The sequence below is a fragment of the Neomonachus schauinslandi genome, chromosome 7 (genome assembly GCF_002201575.2).
Source record: "Neomonachus schauinslandi chromosome 7, ASM220157v2, whole genome shotgun sequence".
Classification (NCBI taxonomy): Eukaryota; Metazoa; Chordata; class Mammalia; order Carnivora; family Phocidae; genus Neomonachus; species Neomonachus schauinslandi.
Window position 1 is genome coordinate 99,572,467 of NC_058409.1, and position 20,900 is coordinate 99,593,366.

Below are 20,900 nucleotides of genomic sequence, written 5' to 3' on the forward strand. Positions count from 1 at the left end.
GGAACACAGTCTATAGATCTCTCAGTTTCCTTAATGCTGAAGTATGTACCTTTTTTCATCTTCCCTTTGGCAATTCCACCACTTATTTGAATTCTTACCTGAGGTAGGTCAGGATACAGAGGGGAGTTAGCTGTTGTCCTCCTACTAAAACAGCCTTAAGGTCAGTGGTTTGCAACCGTCGCTGCACATTAGAATCACCTGGGGAGTTTTTAAACACTACAGCTGCCCAGCCATGCCCCCATACCAATTAAATGATTATTTCTGGTAGTTCTAACAAGTAGCCAGGTTTGGCTAGAGTCAAATAAATGCCTTCAAACTGAAAATTAAAATGAAAAAGAAAATATTCTTCTGGTTCAGTGTGTGGAGTAAAATATAATGGTTTCCATTTATTAAGTCCATAACACCCGACAAACACTGAGATCTGTATTTCACATGCATTATCTGTTTAGGCTCCCCCTTGACAACTTGTGTGTCAAGTAAGATTTTTACCATAATCTCCAGTTTACAAAACAGTAAACTGAGGCTCAAAGAAAAGAATACACTTGCCTACACTCAGGAAGTGTTCGAGCTAGGATTCAACCTAAAGGAGTAAGATTTGGAGCCTGATCCTTGGTCCAAATCACCAATTCTGAGAATTATTTGTAAATTCATTCATCCTTTCTACCCTAACCCAAAGCTACTGCATACAAAATATATATTTCTAATATTATGAAAATAATGATTCTGTGATTCAGTTTGTATATGCTCGAATTTTTTTTTAGCATGCTGGGTTATTTCTAAATGCCACCAGTGCATAGGGTGGTGCCTTGCATTTTGAAGGTATGTGATAGCTGCTTTTTAAATGAAAACATGAGTGAATTTGCAGGGGCTTTGTAAAAGAAAACAAAGGTATCTTATTGAATCAATCATACCACCAAAAAAATACACATGACAATGTATTTTTAACAGTCATTGTAAATATTTCCATCTTATTCGGTTTACTTACCAAATATGGTCTATTCTCTGTGTTTGGGATCTCCTTTGATCACTTCACTCCAGTCACACTGGACTTCCTCAATCTAGTCTGTCTATTCCCTATCTCAGAATGGGGAGAACCTCACACTCACTGTCCTCTCCACCAGATTCATCCCCTTTACTCCCTTCCCCTTGTCCATCCCAACACCATCACTACCAGTCTATGCCTGGATAATACCTTCAGATTCTAATCTAAATGTAATTTTGTCACATAGCATATAGTGACTTCTCAACACCCCCTCCTCACATAGTTTTCCCTATTTCCCCATTCTTTTCTTTTTTTTTTTTTTAAAGATTTTATTTATTTATTTGACAGAGAGAGAGATAGCGAGAGCAGGAACACAAGCAGGGGGAGTGGGAGAGGGAGAAGCAGGCTTCCTGCTGAGCAGGGAGCCTGATGCGGGACTCAATCCCAGGACCTTGGGATCATGACCTGAGCCGAAGGCAGACGCTTAACGACTGAGCCACCCAGGCACCCCGAGTTGGTTATTTATTTTTTAAGCATCATTTGAAAACACTGAAGTGAAGAAAAACAACTCTATGTAATTTAGATCACCTAGTAAGACTGGGAATTAAGAAAAACCAATGCTATTTTTATGGATTAAACCAGCTAATGCTTAGAAACACTTAACATTCAATGCTTTTCCTGAGCATCTACTGTGTGGTGGGTACTTTCTAGGCACTAGAAGCACAGTGGTAAACAAGACATTATTCCTTTGCTCCAGGAAGGCACATTTTAGTAGGGAATATGTTATTGAATAAATAAACCTAAGAGTAGATACATAATAACAAATTGTGATAAAGTCATTTTAAGAAAAGAATGGGGAGGGCGCCTGGGTGGCTCAGTCGTTAAGCGTCTGCCTTCGGCTCAGGTCATGATCCCAGGGTGCTGGGATTGAGCCCTGCATCAGGCTCCCGGCTCAGCAGGAAGTCTGCTTCTCCCTCTCCCACTCCCCCTGCTTGTGTTCCCTCTCTCGTTGTGTCTCTCTCTGTCAAATAAATAAAATCTTTAAAATAAATAAATAAATAACCAACTCAATGTGTAGTATTTCCATTAAGTAACCTACTCATTTTTTGGAAAGCTCTTTATCTGTAGGAAGTCAGAGAATCAATGTAAAGTCAAGAAAATTCCTCAGAGGCAGAAAGTAACCAGAAGATGAGTCTAATTTGAGACAAGAGTTTTGTGATATGGCCTGCTAATCTGGGGGGGGGGTGGGGATATTTTACTTCAAATCAATATCCTGGAATTTCTCAATAAATTTGAAAGGACTGGTTAATTTTCACATATAACTATACTATTCTCTTACACCAATTCACCTTAAGGGATATACAGTGATGATTCTGATTCCATATTTGTTTGAACAGTAAATTTCATTCAGTGCAGAACCAGTGTGTACTCTCAAAAACTTTCTAGGAGATTTTCCCTATTTTTATCATCTGTCTATCCATTTAGAAAATTCACTTCAACAAGCATTGATAACATGTCTACAATGTGACTTACCCCATGCTCCTTGCTGTTAGAATGCAAAAGGAACCTAAAACAAGGTATTCAAAGAACTATCAAAAATATCAAAGTTACAAGATAAAGTCCATGACTTGGGGTAGGGGGAATGTTGGAGCAGAAAAGTATAGGAGATAGCATTTACTAAAATGAGATATTGAGCACAACCAAGGACCTCACTTTAATATTGCCATATATGAGAAGCCCATATCACATTCAGTGGTGAATTGTTGAAAGCTTTTCCTCTAAGATCAGAAACAAAACAAGGGTGCCCACTCTTACCACTCCTGCACAACATAGTATTTGAAGTCCTAACCAGAGCAATGGGAAAAAAAAAAAAAACCATCCACATTAGTTAGCAAATAGTTGCACAGTTTAATAAGACTTTTGCTTTGAAATCATCTGACCTACCCTCCCCTCCACTCATGTTCTCTGTCTCTCTCTCCCTCTCAAATAAATAAATAAAAAATCTTTAAAAAAATGAAATCATTTGATCTTCGTTTGAATTTTGGTTCTGATATTTATTAGCTTTGTCAGCTTCCATGAGCATATTCCTGGTTACCTCACTAAGTTGCTATAAGGATTAAAATATGCAATGTGTCTCACATAATATTCTCAAAAATATGCAACTCTTATACCTGATGAGAGGAAGAAAACAGCAATATTAAGTCAAAGAGGAAAGATTCATGGAGAAGGAAAGATTCAAAATTCAGCCATCCATTCAATGTAAATTTTATTTTAGACCTATCATATGTCAGATCTTTGGGATACTGTGTTAAAGAAGATAGACATAATTTCTTGAAGTCTACGTTTTAACGGGAGAAGTCAAACAATGAACAAGTTTTTAAAAATTACAGTCAGAAGAGAAGATAGTGAAAAGCTGTAACATGACAGAGAAAGACTTGACTGGAGTTCTTGAAGCATAGGAATGGCCAGTCTGAGCAGGTTACGTGTGAGACGATGAGACCTGGACATGCAGCTAGCCATGTGAAAATCTCAGGAGAGAGTATTCCAGGCAAAGGGCCACAAGGGCAAAGCTCAAAGGCAGGAGCCTGCTTGATGTGGATGGCCAGTGCATATGGAGTATAGTGAAGGAGGGAGTAAGTGAGGTGAGGGTCCAGAAGTAATTCTGGGTTCTAACACAGAGTGCCTAAAAGGCCATGGAGCAAAAGGATCTGATGAGATGGACCTGCTGCCGTCCTTGAAGTTGTGCAGACAAATAGCGCAAGTAAACCACTTTGGAAAGAAACGGGAGCTTAAGGAATGAGGCAAGGGAAAAGGAGCCTGGCTGGAATATAAAGTCATGATTTGTTTAAGTTCTTAGAAGAGTACTTTAGATTTAAGCAAAGGAAATTTGACGCCATAGTTATTACTTTTTCTTAAAACGTATATACGGATTGCAAAACAAAATTCATCAAGAATTCTAATGCCTTCCAGGGCTTGTCTCTTCACTTTGGATTCCATTTCCTAATGGGTCAAATCTTAGTGAGAAATTTTTGACAAAAGAAATTGTTAAATACTAAGCGCATTGTAGTCTTCATAGAAAACCCTGCTAAAAATGAAAAGTATTAGGGAGGCACAATTTCTATTTTTAAACAGCCTGTCTGTACTTCTCAAGAGAACTTGTAGCTTTTTCTCTCATTTTCTCTACACTTTTCCAGCCTCAGAGACAGATTCAGTGGTTTACACATCTCAATTCCACAAGCATAGCATTAAAATATAGGTGAAGAATGATGTATATTTCTTTCAAAGCAATAGATATTATTTATATAATGGATATTTTCAAAACTATGATACTCTGTACCTTTGCTTTCTTTAAATCAATTTACATTACATTTCTTTAAATCAATTTACTTTACATTCCCATCGACAGTGCAAAAGAGTTCCCCTTTCTCCATATCCTCAACAAAACCTGTTGTTTCTTGTGTTGTTGATTTTATCCATTCTGACAGCTGTGAGGTGATATCACATTGAAGTTTTGATTTGTATTTCCCTGATGATCAGTGATATTGAGCACCTTTTCATGTGTCTGTTGGCCATCTGGATGTTTTCTTTAGAGATATGTCTGTTCATTTCTTCAACCCATTTTTTAATCAGATTATTCATTTTTTGGGTGTTGAGTTTTATAAGTTCTTTATATATTTTGGATACTAACTCTTTATTAGGTATGTCATTTGCAAATATCTTCTCCTATTCCATAGTTGCCTTTTAGTTTTGTTGATTTCCTTTGCTGTCCAAAAGCTTTTTATTTTGATGTAGTCTCAACAGGTTATTTTTGCTTTTGTTTCCCAATATCACTCATCCATAAAAAAAAGAGTGAAATCTTGCCACTTGCAACAACGTGGATGGAGCTACAGAGTATTTTGCTAAGCGAAATAAGTCAGTCAGAGAAAGACAAATACCATATGATTTCACTCATGTATGGAATTTAACAAAACAAATGAGCAAAGGGGTAAAAAAAAAAAGAGAAAGAGAGAGAGGCAAACCAAGAAACAGACTCTTAACTATAGAGAAGAAACAGATGGTTACCAGAGGGAGGTAGATGGGGAGATGGGTTAAATGGGTGATGGGATTAAGGAGTGCACTTGTGATAAGCACTGGTGTTGTATGGAAATACTGAATCACTATACTGTACACCTGACATTGGTATTACACCATATGTTAACTAACTGGAATTTGAATAAAAACTTAAAAAATAAACTTTATTGAACAACCACAACAACAAAAAACCCAAAACTTTGGAACATCCCTAAATTATCAGAACTTTTTCTTCTATAAGCTTATAGTAGCACCACTTTATAATGAAAAACATTTTTTAGTTTACAAGTGAAATGCCAACATGCTTTCCAATGCTACTGCACATCCATATTCTGCCTTGTTACCTGTGTGGTTGTAGAAAAGATAATTAACTTCTCTAGTCTCTCCTGAATTTTTGTGAAGAAAAAATAAGCTAACATATACAGTCTGTGTACAATAGTCAACACAAAGTAGGTGTTCCATAAATGCTGATTCATTTCCTTAGTTTGGAAAATTTCTGCTTCAGAGTCAGGTCCCTTTACATCTTTTATGTTAATGGAAGATTTTGGTGTTAGTAGGTCTTTCTATGCCAGTTCTGAGTTCAGGGGCTGTTCTGAACATCAGTCACCTACCTGTCTCCCAAACCCTAATATCTATCAAGTTTCAGGCCAGGATAAATGTTTCATTCTCCAAATACCTTGGTGAATGATATCACTGATCTGTTCTTGACCTGGGTAATACAATTTTTTAAACTTTTCTCTGTCAATCTAGATTCATCACTACTATCTGATCCCCATTTGGCAACCTGTATCTTTCTTGATTCACACTACTATTTGAGAATTTTTATACTTTACTTATTTTAGTTCTTGTACAGAATTTAAGGTAACTACCTAGAGGCAGACTGACCTGAGTTAGAATCTAGAATGCATTATTTACCAGTTTTGTGACTTTGGGCCAGTCCCTTAACTTTTAACAATCTTAGTTTCCTCATCTGAAAATTATAGACAGCAAACCCAACCTCAGGGATTTATGTGAAGATTGAATGAAGTAAAGCATATTAAGCACTTAGCACAGTGGCTAGTACAATTATATACTCAGGCAATCATTTAATAACGGCAAAGTTAAATACACACACATACCCCCCACACACACACATACACACAAAGAGAGAAGGAAACTGATTTAATTTTATTGCAGACCCAGACACTGCTAAAAATGATCATGCAAGGAAATTCTGGCTTGGGCAGAATAAGGAATGTATCACCCACTTTTCCTACACGAGGAACGGCGTTAAATTACAGCTACAATGTCCAAAACCAGATTATTTTAGCCAAGTTCACATGATGTGATTGTCAAATTGTGAGTGACAAAATATTTACCAGAAAATAATACCTTTTCTAAAAAAAAAAAAAACAACACAGAAATTCATATTGGCTACCCCTACTCCTCCATGATTTAAATCCTACCTATCATTCATTTAAGGAAAATAAATTGAAAAATTCCTCTCCATCCTCCCCTCTTTCGGCTATTTCCTTCTTCCTCAACTTATATCCGTATATGAACTTGTTCCACTCAAATGAGTCTTTAACTCAGTGGAAAAGGATACACAAATGTATGTTGAGGGAATTTATGTCAATGGGCTCTAAAACAAACAAAACATATGACGCAGACTGTGCTGATGCAGTATAACACTGTGGACTGTCAGAAGTAAAATTGTCTACCCTTGGCATTGTCATCCATCATGTTGCCTAAGCAAATTGCAATCTCAGAGGAAGGGGATGAGAAGTGAGAAGTGACTTAAAATGATTAGTTCGGCTCCACAAACACAGGAGCTGGCGTGCTAAGGACCGAGTCAAGCATCTTAGTTGTGAATTTGTTTGTGAACCTGTCTGCGATTTGCACCATGAGGGAAAATGAAGAGAACATGAAGCCACATTTTAGAACTGCATGTGATGGTGAAAAAATAAGGAGGTTTTATTTTATTCTTGTTATTTCCTAACAACTTTGTTGAACCTGCAGACTCCCGCCCCCCTTCCTTTTCTCCATTCATGCTTCCACATGTGTTCCTGTTAATGTTAACCCTGCTACTAAAAACAAAAGAAACACAATGTGGTTACTATGAGTCAGAGGGATTTAACATTTGTTTTCATCATATCCTTCCTAAATTAGGGAAGCTCAGCACTGTGGTTAAAAGCACCAACTCTGGAGGCAGATTGGCTGAATGTGAATCTCAGCCCTGCCATTACTTGCCTTGTGAACTTGGGCAAGTTGTTTAACCTTACTTTGTCTTAATTTCCTCATCTCACCTACAAAATGTTGAGGATGATAACAGACCTACCTCATAGGCTACTCAATTCTGTAGTTGTGGCATAAAAGCAACCATAGATAGTATCTAAAATAATGAGCACGACCATGCTCCAATAAAACAGGGGCAAGGTTATATTTGGTTAGTGATCCAGTTTGTCACCACCCTGATTTAATTCACAGAATTTTAGATATGTAAGGAACTTTAGAGATCACTTAGTCTGACAATCTTATATCACATAGGAGACAACTAAGAGACAGGAAGAGGCTGTACTTTGCCCACCTCCTCCCCCCCTCAAAAAAATCACACAGCTGGTGTGAAAACAACAACAAAATTAATTGTTTTTCTTACATAACTCAAGATATCATTTTCATCTGCAGAGTTCCAAAAATGATGTCTTATTTTCCAGAAACAAAGGTTTTCTCTAGAATGGATCTCATACTTTCCAGTGGTCTTAGGTCCACTCCCCAAAAGCAGACCAAGAAAGAAAAACTTTTTGACAAGTGATAAGCAAGTAGGGGAAATAAGAAAGGGAAGCAGGGGCAAACAAAATAAGGGTGAGATTTCAAGGAAAAGCCATTCAAAGGATAAGTTTGAGCCTAGTTTTATGAGGAAATGCTGGAGTGTAAGTTGTTTAAGGATTGCTCTATTCTCCACCACATAATCATCAGTTATGGGCACCTGCAAGGCTGCAAATTCTCCAGTGGTCCCAGTGGTACAAAGCTACCCCAGTAGGCCAAGGGTGGTATACTGAAGAAGCTGAATGCAGGACTGGCCATAGAAATCACTCAAAATAATGTGTGTGTGTGTGTGTGTGTGTGTGTGTGTGTGTAGTGGGGGTGTGTGTGGGGTTGGGAGGATAAAAAAGTATCTGAGGGAATTTAGGTAGAGCATTAGCATTGTCTTCTGCATGACCTTAATAATAGAGGAAAACAAATAAATAAGCCCGTTTGAAGGTATAGACCAGAAATTTCTGCTGTAAGCTAGGTATCTATTTGAAGTTTTTTGTTTTATCTATAAAAATTCATATGAATTTTGTATTTTACCTTAACATCTCAATGATTACTGGAGGGTCTTTCCAAAACTATGAGTTTGATTTGCTATCTTCAAAAGTTGTTTTATCTGATACCTGACATTTTTAACTTTAAATTTTAGTGTTTTTTTTTTTCAACCATCACTCTCCCAGTCTACTTTCTTTCTTAAGATTTTATTTATTTATTTGACAGAGAGAGATACAGCCAGAAAAGGAACACAAGCAGGGGGTGTGAGAGAGGGAGAAGCAGGCTTCCTGCGGAGCAGGGAGCCCGATGCTGGGCTCAATCCCAGGACCCTGGGATTCATGACCTAAGCCGAAGGCAGACGCTTAAGGACTGATCCACCCAGGCACCCCTCTACTTTCTTTCTTTCCTGGTAATACATCAGTTTTAGTCAAAATAATATCGTAATGGTTTTCTTTTCTCATATCCACTTATACTCTCCTCTCCATATAGAAGAATGGAAGAGGGCAGCTAGTTTCTTATGTACCACATAACCCCACTGCCAAGATGAAAAAAAAATTAGTAAGCATTCATTTTATTAGTCAGGTTTCCTGCAGTAAATTCTTAAGTGCTTTTTCAGTGTAATTTTAAAAGAATCTAAGACATAAGTTTTCTTCCCCAAGTGAGTTTAACTTCACACTAAGATTAAAATGATCTATGATGCCATGCCATTCCTTTCAAATACTCTCATGCCCCTTTGTAAATGGAAATGACATAAAAGATCCTCTCAAATCATTAGTGCCATTTATATGAGAAGGGTTTTGTTTGTTTGCTTTGTTTGCTTTCTTTCCTGGTAAAGATCTTATCACATTTTCCCAGAAGTGTTTTGGCTTTGCTTTTGTTTGTTTGTTTTTCCTTCTCTATTGCTCCTTAATCCCTGACTTATCTGTATTGTTTAGGTTTGTCTATGCTGCTTTCATGCCACTACCGCATAGTTAAGTAGCTTGTAAAACCTAAAATGTTTAATATCAGAAAAATTTGCTCATCTTTGATCAAAATGATGTGGCAATTATAATGGTTAATTAATGATCAAAGGGTGACTGGATTCCAGGCTACCCCACATCTATCTCCATAATTTGAAATCCTTGTCCTGATATTAACATTCTCCACATCATGGCTGACTTTGCCAGCCATTTATCTCTCTAACCAGACACTGGTTTGCCAATACAGAAACTTACCCCAAACTTTCCCATTCCCCATCCTTCTAGGGCCATTTCAAATAGCATCTTTTCAGTAAAGGCTTTCCTATTTAATTCCAACCAGTTGTGATCGCTTTTTCCTTCAGTCTCTTCAGATTAGGTTCTTCTTGGCCTATCCCTTTCTTGTGACATTAATAGTCTACTGCTTAAAGTAATCATTTTTGCTATCCTCCTCACACTGCTACAATTTAGCTCCTTGAGGGGAGGAGCACTGTCTAATTCATCTTTTTGTTTACCCCAGAACCAAGCACATTTCCACATGCATAGATGCTCAGTATATCCATTGAATTGCTGAATTAGATTTTGATACCCTACTTATAAAAAGACCTGGTTGTCTGAAAATGTTCAGGTTCACCTCACATCTGAATGCTGATCACTCATACTAGTGACTTCTGATAATTATAGATACTTAAGAGTTAGAAGGTCCTCACTGTAGCCTAAACTACGAGGATTTCTCTTACAGAACTTTGGCAGATGGTTCCTGCCCAAATAGTTTAGTCAGAGTTTCCCAAATGTTTGCATAACAGGATCTCTGCATACCACCTACATTATTTTTGTCAAATGCATGTATCACCTGCTCTGTTATTTTTATCGGTATTTCCTTGAATTTATTCACCTTTAACTTACATAAATGTATTTTAAAGAAAGGTGATATCACTACCTTTTGTGGGATTTTAGTATTATTGACCATAAATGGAATACAGCTATAATGAGAAAGATAATAATTTGCATCTGAAGACTTATACCTTTTAGTTAAAATGGAGAAGGAACAAATTTGGTAAGGGTAGGTTAATGGCATCAAACTGAGACTTTCTCGGCGGCTTAATCAGGATGGAGAGGAAATTGAGACATGTTGTGATACAATCCTACTTAAATCTCTGTCCACATACTATGCAAAACCATCTTCCAAACCATCAGGGTCTACATGCAAACTTCTGGATAAAGGGCATGTTTGAAGCATACCAAACTCCCAAAGTACTCATGCTTCTTGTTGAATCATCATTGGTTCTAACAGCTAAATCACTTAATACTAAACCCTCATTAAGATAAAGTCTGCTTAACAAAAAATAAAATAATCCAATTTAAAAAATAGACAAAGGACCTGAATAGATATTTTTTAAAAGAGGATATATGAATGGCCAACAGGTACATGAAAAAGTGCTTGCCATCACCAATCATTAGAAAAATGCAAATCAAAACCACAATGAGACAACAACTCACACCTGTTAGAATGACATCAAAAATACAAAAGACAACAAATGCTGGTAAGCATGTGGAGAAAAGGGAATCCTTGTGTATTGTTGATGGGGAAAAGGGAATCCTTGTGTATTGTTGATGGGATTGTAAACTGGTACAGCCACTTTGTAAAACAGTATGGATTTTCCTCAAAAAATTAAAAATAGAATATCATATAATGTAATAATTCTACTTCTGGGAATAAATGCAAAGGAAACAAAAACACTACATTGAAGAGATTTCTGTACCTCCATGTTTACAACAACATTATTTACAATAGCTAAGACATGGAAACTAAGTGTACACTGATGGATGAATGGATAAAGAAGTTGTAGTACATATACCCAGTGGAATAAAAAACAAGGAAATCCTGCCTTTTGTGACAACATGATGGAAACTGAGGGACTTCAATGCTAAGTGAATTAAGTCAGACAAAGACAAATACTGCATGATCTCACTTATATATGGAATCTAAAAAATAAATAAATAAACAAACAAACTCATAGAAAAGAGATATCAGAGTCGTGGTTACCAGAGGTGGAGGGTGGGTGGGGGAGAATTGAGGAAGGTGGTCAAAAGGTACAAACATCCAATTGTGGGATGAAGAAGTACTAGGGATGTAATGTACAACATGATGACTACAGTTAACACTGCTGTATGCATATTTGAAAATTGTTAAGAAAATAAATGCTGGGTGCCTGGCGGGCTCAGACAGTTAAGCGTCTGCCTTGGGCTCAGGTCATGATCCTTAGGTCCTGGGAATGAGCCCTGATTTGGGCTCCCTGCTCAGCGAGGAGTCTGCTTCTCCCTCTCCCTCTGCCCTTCCCTCCTTCTCATGCTGGCTCTTTCTCGTGCTCTCGGTCTCTCTCTCTCAAATAAATAAATAAAATCTTAAAAAAAAAAAAAAGTAAATGCTAAGCATTCTCATCACAAGAAAAAACCTTTTTTTTTCTTTTTTTCTTTTTTTGTATCTATATGAGATAACTGATGTTACTAAGCTTACTGTGGTAATCATTTCATAATATATATAAGTCAAATCATTAAGCTATACACCTCAAATCTATACAGTCCTATATGTCAATTATATCAAGAAAACTGGAAATTTTTTTAAAAAGATAAATTACAGTCAAAACAATGACATTGGTTGATATTGGCTGTTGGGCTTTCTAGCCTGAAAGGAACTGTCTTTATTTTATAGAGCCATCGTTGTGCTCTAGGCCACTACATACCACATCCCTCAGTGGGAACACTTCCTTCACAGCTTTTAACAATTTATTTGAACCCAAAGCAACTTCATTTTCTCAGGAACTAGGAACAAAACATGTCTTCATGCAGTTGCTAATATGGGAGAATTATGTTAAAACATGGAAGGAAACATTGGTTGTTATCACCTGCTCTTAAGTTTTCCAATTAAAGAAAATCTTCACTCTGACAGACTTTGACTAGTTCTCCATTCCTCCTTTTCTGCAGAGAATCTTTCTTAATCACAAAACCTTTGACACTTCCATAATATTGTGAAATGGAGATAATATTAGAACTTACTTCATAGCATTTTGTGAAAATTAGTGAGGTATAGAGAGGTGAGAATATAAGTATCAGGAAAGGTCATTTGGTATCCACAATGACTTATGTGTCATAGTTAAATACCAAACAAAGGTATATTTTTATTATTAAGAAAGATTGCATTTTAACACTAATTAAACTATTCTATGATTATTAATATGGGAGGTCTTTTATTAAAAGATTTTATTTATTTATTCGAGTGAGAGAGAGAGAGAGAAAGAGTGATGGGAGGGGCATAGGGAGAAGCAGACTCCCTGCTGAGCAGAGAGCCTAACATGGGGCTCAATTCCAGGACCCTGGGATCATAACCTGAGCCAAAGGCAGAGGCTTCACCGAGGGAGCCACCCAGACACCCTGGGAGATCTACTATTTAAATGCTTAGACAGCAAAAATGTGGAATTCATTCAACATATATTGATAAGGTCTTATTATGTATAAGTGGAGCTAATTCAATTATTTGACATTAATACTGCAATACTGGTAATAATAGGTCCCAGTTACTCAAATACTCATTTATTGAGGGCCTTTTATCCCTAGTCATTCTTGTTCATAATTTTATTAAATTTTTATATGAGTTCCTGCATGTATTTACTTATGTTTATTCCATTACAGCATGATTATTTTTAAACAGTTTTCAGGGTGGTTGTTTCACATATGACTATGGGAGCTGCTAAAATGTAAGTAGCAATCCTTCACCCTTGACATGAATCTGAGAGATCAGATGTCCTAGACTGATGTATTCATTCATTCATCCTTATTGGCCAGTTGCAGGGACATTCATGTAAAACAGATATGGTGAATTTGGGTTCTTCTTCTAGCCATATTCAAGTCCCCATGTTACAATTTCTGTATCAAAAACATATGGTTAGTAATAACACCTATCCCACCTATAGTAGACATGTGTGACTTTATCTGTTCAGCATCTGTTCCTCCTCTTTCTGGTAATAGCACATTAATACTCGGACTTTGGATCACTGTTCAACCACTCATTGTCCACATAGTTTGGGTATGGTTCATCCCAACCTCAGGACCAGGAGTGAGCGCAAGCCCAGCAATCAGAGTAAGTGATAGGTTGAAAACAGGAGTGGGATCCAAGCCCCCCAGAGTGTCCTATCATGTAGTTTAGTGCAGTTACAAAATTGCTAATCTTCTCAATGTTGCTAAACTAGAGCAGCTGATGGTTATCTTTCTTTTTTATTATTATTATGTTCAGTTAGCCACTGTATAGTACATAATTAGTCCTTGATGCAGTGTTCAATGATTCATTAGTTAACACCCAGTGATCATCACAGTATGTGCCCTCCCTGATACCCATCCACCCTGTTACCCTCTCCCCCCAACCTCCTCCCCTCTGAAACCCTCAGTTTGTTTCCCAGTGTCCATAGTCTCTCATGGTTCGTCTCCCTCTCTGATTTCTCCCCCTTTGGATTTCCTCCCTTCCCCTATGGACCTCTGTGCTATTGCTTATGTTCCACATATGAGTGAAACCATAGGATAATTGTCTTCCTCTGTTTGACTTACGTCACTTAACATAATCCCCTCCAGTTCCATCCATGTCAATGCAAATGGTGGGTATTCATTTCTGATGGCTGAATAATATTTCATTGTGTATATGAACCACATCCTCTTTATCCATTCATCTATGACGGTTATCTTTGGAAGACAGCCTGAGATTGAAGCCAACTTTCATTAAACAGACCTGTGAGATGAGCTACTTTAGGTCTTCTGAATCAACCTGTACTGAGTTGAACACTCTTGACTTATTCAGCTACATAACCTAATATTTACTTACATTAGCTAGTTTGCTTTTGGTTTCTGTCCCTTTCAACCCCAAGAGCACTGAATAATATACTTCAAAGAATTAAAAGAGCAATTGTTGATGTTCATCACAGAATAAGCAAGCTAGTAAACAAGTAGTACTAATAAGTATTCTCCATGAATAATAATTGGGAATTATAATTTATCAATTACTGAGTGTCTCAAACAAGGTAGGTGAATGCAGTGAGCATGGAGAATAATAAAATAAGACTACAAGTCCCTTGTAGAATTAGCAAATGGAGAAGTTTTCAGAGAGAATTTAAAGAAAAACAAAACAAAACCAAAAAAGCAAGACTCTACAATTGGCTTCAGATGCATAGAAGTAGGAAGAGACTAACCCTGCCTGAAGCTGGTGACAGCTGGAACATTTTAAGACCTTCATATGCCCACGTCCTCTAACTTTTGGAGGCTCCTTGACATATAATATAAAACATATCAAAATATACATTTCCCATATGAAATTTAAATTTGATAATTACAGACATATTATATTTTATAGACATTTAATTAAACATTAATTAATTTCAGCATTGTAGTTTGCTTTTCAAATTTGGAACCAATATGTACTTTTTTTTAAAGATTCCAACATTTTTTATAGGCCCTCAGAAAGTTTATAAACCATAGGTTCTCTCAGGCATCTACTGGATAAATAGTCCTGGTAGAGGAGCATCAGGAGATACCTCAGAGTTTGTGACCCACATTCTGGAAAGCTTCATTTTACACATTGGATTACCTCTCTTTGGCCATCTCTCAAAGTCATCCCTAAGTAACCAACCAGCTTGAGAGAGATTTTGAAAAGTTGTTCCTTGGGATCTTCAGTGTCACTGCTTACACATCAGTTTTGCTCCTTTACTTATATTGATGAGGCACACGTTCCTCCACCTTCAGGTTTTGAGAAGTAGTTGGTAGAAAGATAAGGGATGTGGTGTTTTGTTACTACTGAGACTGTGAATTTAATTTGTTTCCTCGTGTGGCATCACAGAGCTAAAGTAATTTCCTCATCTAACAATTTTACCTCCATTTGGAGCATCGGTAATTTCATTTTGTACTTTAAGGCACACTTTTTCTGTACTCTTGAAGATCGATTAATTTGAGGTGGTGCTAAAAGGTATAAGGACTAAAGAATATTCAAGGTAAAAGGACTTTCAAAAAGTATCCAGTAACTCAAAATTTCCTATTGGTCATTTGACTGTTAAATCAAATCCCCGTTAGATGCAGAGATCCTTTGTTTGGGCTAAGATATTATTTCTGTTGTATTAACTACTAGATAAGACAAGCTGAGAACTAACTGCAAAGTAGACAAATCCACATAAGTTTTATTTATAAAGTCACATAGTTATCAGGAAGGGCTGAGTCCTTCAGTATTTGCTTAAAATCTGTATAATCTTATAGCACTTAATTTCTACTTTTATTTCCTCATATAAGAAAAGGTTATAATAATAACATTTCATAGGCATATTATAAGGATTAAATGTTATTACATGTAGAACAATGAAACAGTATCTGACACATTATTATTTTATTATTATTATATGTTAATTTTTAGTTAAGTAATTTAAATTGATTTTTATGTCATCAGGCTTACCATGGCCAAGAGTTATATAGAAACCTGGGTTTAATGTTAGTGTTAAAATGCTGAAGGAGAAACAGGCAGGACTCAGTGAACACAGAATTCACATTTCTAATTCTGCAGAATAAGACAACGGTGAGCTATAAGCCCATAATTTGGAATTTGTAGTAATTTAGGAGAGATTTTATTTTCCAGTGTCTGCGAAAGCAAGGTTTGCCAGACAAATAAATAAATTTTTGATTGGCATAATGGAAAAAATGTTTGATAAAATTTAAACCACATACAGTTGAGCAGTCCTTCTTTATCAGAATATTCTCTTTCCTTGGCTTTTATCACCATAGTAGTTTTCCTCTTACCTTTTGGACCAGTCCTAATTTGACTCTTCTGATGGCTGTAATTGTCCTTTACCAAGTCTTCTCATTCTGTTCATCCTCTTGAGAAAAGTCTCATATGCTCCTGTGATTTAAGTTATTTACACCCTCAGGATCTTCACATATATGCCCATTCATTAAAACATATGTATTAAGTATCTACTATAGGCACTAGGTACTGCAATGCAGGGTTGAATAAGGCAGACAGAAATCTCTGTTTTCTTTTTTTAACTTTTATTCAATGCAGTAAGATGGAAATAAAATGGGTAAAATATAATGTGATAGTAATGTGTTCTAAAGAGACAAATCAAAGCAGGAAAGAGAAATAAAAGTGTTAGAATGGAACACAGAAATTTGGTCCCACCTCACCCCTCACTTCTGAGCTGAAGCTGAAGCTCAGAAGTGCATGAGATCAAAACATCCGGTGCACCTTGGATGGCTAACAGTTCCTTAAACTTATCATGACCCAAACCAAGTGTGTTATCGCCAGCAACTTTCTTGTACCACCACTACTGAATTGCTCAAACAAGAAATGTATGAGTTGTCTTTGGATACTTCTCTCATTCCCCATATTCTACCTATCACAAAGTTCAGTCAGTTCTATCACATAACTCTGGTCACTTCTCTCCATCTTCACTGTCACTATCCTAATTCAGGTCAACATCAACTCTCATCTGGATTCCTGCAATAACAGATCTCCCTACAGCTACTACCATCTTCCTCCAGTGTCATTAAAACTCATCTTATCACTCCTCTACCTCCACAGATCAATGGTCCCAAATTGCTACTGCAAAGCTTTCCAACTACATCACTCTGGGGGGTCACTCTTACTCTTCTCCTCTAGTCTTAATTTTTTTTTAAGATTTTATTTATTTACTTGAGAGAGAGAGAATGAGAGAGAGAGAGAAAGAGAGTACCAGAATGGGGAGGGTCAGAGGGAGAAGCAGACTCTCCACTGAGCAGGGAGCCCAACTCTCAGGGCTCAACCCCAGGACTCCAGGATCATGACCTGAACTGAAGGGAGAAGCTTAAACGACTGAGCCACCCAGGTGCCCCTCTTTTCCTCTAGTCTTACAGTTCTTCCTTCATTCTTCATTTATGCCATCCTCTCTTGGCCCAGGATATTTGCACATACTATTCCTTCTTCCTGGAACACTCTTCCCCCAACTCTTCATCAGGCTAACCCATCTTTCAAATCTCAATTGACGCACTAACTTATCAAGCAAATTTTATCCAATACCTCAAGCTGATTTATTTGTACCAATTATGGATTCCATAATATCCTATCTACCACATAAAGAAAATATTCTTTTTTCATTTCTCTTTTAGATTGCCTTTAATACATTGCCTTCTTAACCTTATCTTAATTCCCTTGAAATGTCAGCTCCTCTCTTCTCAAGCCAGTCTATGATAACTGCATTAAATTTATGTCCACTCAGTCTTTATACATTAATGTTATTAACTCTTGTTTGTTTTCCTGTCCACTGATTATGCTTTATTCATTAAAATTTGTTAATATTTGTTAATTTCATGCCAAATGCTACACATATATTTACATCATTCTATAATCAAATGGAGCAGGTACAATTATCATTCTTATTTTTAAAGAAGAGTAAACCGTGGCTTAGACAGGCTTACTGACCTATCCAAGTTACAAAGATACTAAGCATTCAAACTGGGATTTGAACCCAAAGTTCTGCCTCCAGTTCCTTTGAAACTCACAGTTTGCACTGTGCTATTGTTTTACTTGCTGAGAGGCAAGTTACTTTTAATTCTTTGCCCTCCTCTTCCTTAATCTTCTGTATAGGGCAAGGCTTCCACAAGTACTTGTTTAATTGTTCACTGGGCTATTTTTATTACTGCTGGATGACAGTATTTTTGGTATTGTTCTCTTTACTGAATATTTTTCTTTCAACCCAAAATGAAGGGAGTCAAGTAGGAGAGGCTGACAGTGCAGAAAGTGCAACATGGATAACTAATGGTCAGAAGGAAAATCCTGTTTGGGGGTGTTTTCAAGAAAAAGACAAGTTTCCTAGGTTTTCACCGGTTAGTTAACCTGGGGTTCAAACTGATTTAGGAATCCTCTGGATATAATGCTGGTAACCTAAACTTTGTTTTCCCTTATATGTTAGCTTGTGTAAAAGATTCTCATTGTATCTAAGTGTAAAAAGAGAGGAAAACTGGCAGTTTTCCTCTGCCACGGGTCTATATTTTGTCCTTGGAACTCTCAACCGTAGTAATTACAGATGGGAGACTTACGAATTTCCTCTCTCTCTCTCTCCTTCTCTCTCCCTGTCTGTCTGTCTGTCTGTCTCTCAACGGATTCCTATGAGCCTGGAGCCCCGCAGTACGCCAGACTATAGAACTGCATGGTTTATGGCGTTGTTTTACCTGACTCAAATCCAGAAACTCCCTTAGTGAAGGCACACAGCTCTCCCTTCCGGCTCGCGTTCCCTCCTAGGGGAGCTGTTGGATTCCCGCCTCGAAGCCCTCCCGCCTCCACCCTCCCCTAGGAGTCATTCCCCGGAGCTGCCCCAGGATGACCCTCTGACCTAGGCGGGGTGGGGGGAGGGAGGGAGGTGGTCAAGAGGTAAATGGGTCAGGAGCTTGGCTGGGACCAGGACCCTGAGGAGTCCCGCGTGCTGCGGAGACCACTACAGCTGGCGCGGGCGACGGGCGCCTCTCCTCTGTTCAGACTCGGGCCATGCAAGCCTGCAACCGCGCGTTCCCGCTTCTCCCGCAGCCGCGGAGGGCTCCGCGGGCTCGGGGAGCTGTGCTGTAGCTGAGAGCCGGCAGCCCGCAGCCGGCATGGTCTCGGACTTGGGAACCAAGGCTGTCTAGTCGAATGGTTAGGGACACTGGCTTTGGAGTCCAATTCGGGTTCCACCTCTAGCCTACTAGGTGACCTTGGGCAAGTTCCTTCGCTTCAGTGCGCCAGTTTCTAAATCCATGAGGGAACTGAGGTGATGGCTAACTCCTAGGACTGTTGTAAGAATTAATTAATAAAGCACTCCTGGCAAGTAGTAAGCGCTCAGTTAATGGTTAGCAACGATCAGCAATAGGAGTTAGAAACGAAAACTGCTCTGGGTCCAGAATGTAGGTTTGGGCTCTGGCTTTTCCCGTTCTTCACTGAGGAGTGGGGGAAGGGGGAGCGGGAGCATCTGCCCTACATCCCCTCCTCCCTCCTCCCCCGTTCCAAGATAACTCCGGAGTACGGGGAGAGGCATTCGTCCTGGCCTCGGGCTCCTTCACACGCCCAGACCCCCCAGCCTTGTAGCAGCTCCCGGCTCCCGCGGCACGTCTCTCTCCCTCGAGCTGAGGAAACATTTCGGCCGTGAATTGAGTATCTCCCTCCGTCTCAAACCGCCGAGCTCGCTCGCTGCCTCCTCCGGGTCCCGGTGGCGGTGGGGAGCCGGGAAAAGCCTCGGGGGAGAGGGAATAGGCAGCCTCGGGGTCTGAGAGTATCTTCTGGCCCTGGGAAGGCGAGCGAGGACGAGGTGGAGCGGAGACAGAGGGAGAACGCCGGGTCCCCGGGCGTCCCTAGGCCCCTTCCTCATTTTGCCGCCTTCTAGAGACCGCTCTGGCTTTTCCTATCCCGAGCCACACTCAGCCGCTGAACAGCCAGGTGTCCCTAGCCGCCACTGGCCCTCTCCAGCTGGGACAGAGCTCCGGGGGGCGCCGGCTCCGCCCGCGGCAAGAGTGGGCGGCGAGCGCAGGCCGGGGAGGTAAGGAGGGGCGGGAGGCGGGTTGGGAGAGTGCCTGCACGTGCGCGCGCCTCTGCGCGTGCTCCGAGGGGGTGTTGGGGGGGTCCGCCAGGGGCGCCCCCCCTGGGGCCACCTGCCCTTGCTGCGCCGTGTCGCCGCTCCAGCCCTCTCGCCCCCAGCACCCAGGGTCAGGCGCTAGCCACCGGCTTCCCCATGCTCCCACGTCCCATCACCCCCCTCATCCAAACCCCACCCTCCCCACTAATAATTTCCCAATGCAGAATCAGACCGAAACCTGGAGAGACAGCGTTGCCTTTCTGCTCCCCTCGCCCCCCTCCCTCTTCTATAAATAATCCGGACTAGCGGGTCAGGCACGTCACACGGCAAGAAACCGGGACCCCGAGGTTTTCTTCTCTGGGAATAGGGGGCAAAGGGTGAGGAGGAGGAGAAAGAAATCGCTCGTGAGTAGTGAAGAAAAGCTTGTTCCTAGACTCCTAGAAGAGACCAGGCATCATTTTATTCTTCCTTTCTTTTTCTTTTTTTATTTTTCCGTTTCTTTCTTATTCTCTACTCCCCCACCCCCCCTCCCGCCCCAAATCCGACGGATTGCTCAGCACTTCTCCCATTGGTTTCTTTCTTCCCTCCCCCTTTGACTACTGCACCCACCGTCCCTTCCCCCTCTCCCCCCACCGCACAACCCCCATCTCCAGCACACGTCTCGCCCCACGCAGGGGATGCTATTTGCCAGGAAATAAAGTTCAAACTCCTCTCCTCCTAGGCTTGCCGATACCAGAAGTGGGCTCCCAGGCACCCCTTTTCCACTAGCACTCCACACCTGCTGTCTTTTAAATTCCCTATCTGGATTTGCATATTTAAGAGGAAACACACATACACGCCCCAAAAACCCGTGAGGTGCAAAACTGCCTCCAGGAACTACCAAAACTTACCAGACGCTCTAGTTGTTTTTGTCTTAACGAAAGGAAAACAAAGATTTTACTCTGGGTCCTCCTGTGGGGTGACTTTCCTATATTACTCAAATATGTGTATGTTATACATATATATGTT